Genomic DNA, 762 nt, shown 5'->3' on the forward strand with positions numbered 1-762 from the left:
TTGATAATTATTTCCTGGCCTTTGGTTCATGTAGGAAACATTCTCACGTTGTTCCATCGTTTGTTCAATGTGACAATATTTCGTTAAGTGTGGTCCTCCGCATTGCTCACAACTGATTCGTATTGCGTGAATATCTTTATTCATCTTTTCCATTCGTCTCTCGAAAGCATCTATTTTTGCAGAAACGGAATCAAATTCATGGCTAGAATCGGCTCTAGCCAATTTAGATGAACGAAAAATATCTTTTTCTTGGTGCCACTCATGAGAGTAAGATGTTGTGTTATCAATGATTTTGTGAGCTTCGGTTGCGGTTTTCTTCATAATGGAACCACCAGCTGCTGTGTCGATGTCTTTTCGTGTAGCGATGTCGACTCCTTTTTAAAATATTTGCACTATTTGAAAAGTATCTAAACCATGTTGAGGACATCCTCTCAACATCCTTCCGAATCTTGTCCATGCCTCATATAACGTTTCATTTGGCTTTTGCACGAACGTGACAATTTCTCCTTGAAGTCTCACGGCTTTAGATGCCGGAAAGAATCTTTTAAGAAATTTCTCAACTAAAACATCCCATGTGTCAATCGCTCCTTCAGGTAACGATTCTAACCAATCTTTGGCTTCTCCCTTTAAAGTCCAGGGAAATAACATGAGATAGATCTGTTCATCCTCAACTTCTTTGATTTTAAATAGAGTACAGATCCTATTAAAGGTTCGAAGATGTTTGTTTGGATCTTCTTTTGGCGTACCACTATATTGGCATTG

The 762-nt window shown here is 38.3% G+C and overlaps 1 non-coding gene across 1 annotated transcript; it reads left to right on the forward strand.

Moving 5' to 3' along the window:
* Nucleotides 1-409: 409 nt before the first annotated feature.
* Nucleotides 410-516, forward strand: LOC139865375 (small nucleolar RNA R71). Its single transcript, XR_011764899.1, has one exon. It is a non-coding gene; the product is annotated as a small nucleolar RNA R71 (small nucleolar RNA).
* The last annotated feature ends 246 nt before the right edge of the window (nucleotides 517-762 follow it).

The sequence above is a fragment of the Rutidosis leptorrhynchoides genome, chromosome 8 (assembly GCF_046630445.1).
Source record: "Rutidosis leptorrhynchoides isolate AG116_Rl617_1_P2 chromosome 8, CSIRO_AGI_Rlap_v1, whole genome shotgun sequence".
Lineage (NCBI taxonomy): Eukaryota > Viridiplantae > Streptophyta > Magnoliopsida > Asterales > Asteraceae > Rutidosis > Rutidosis leptorrhynchoides.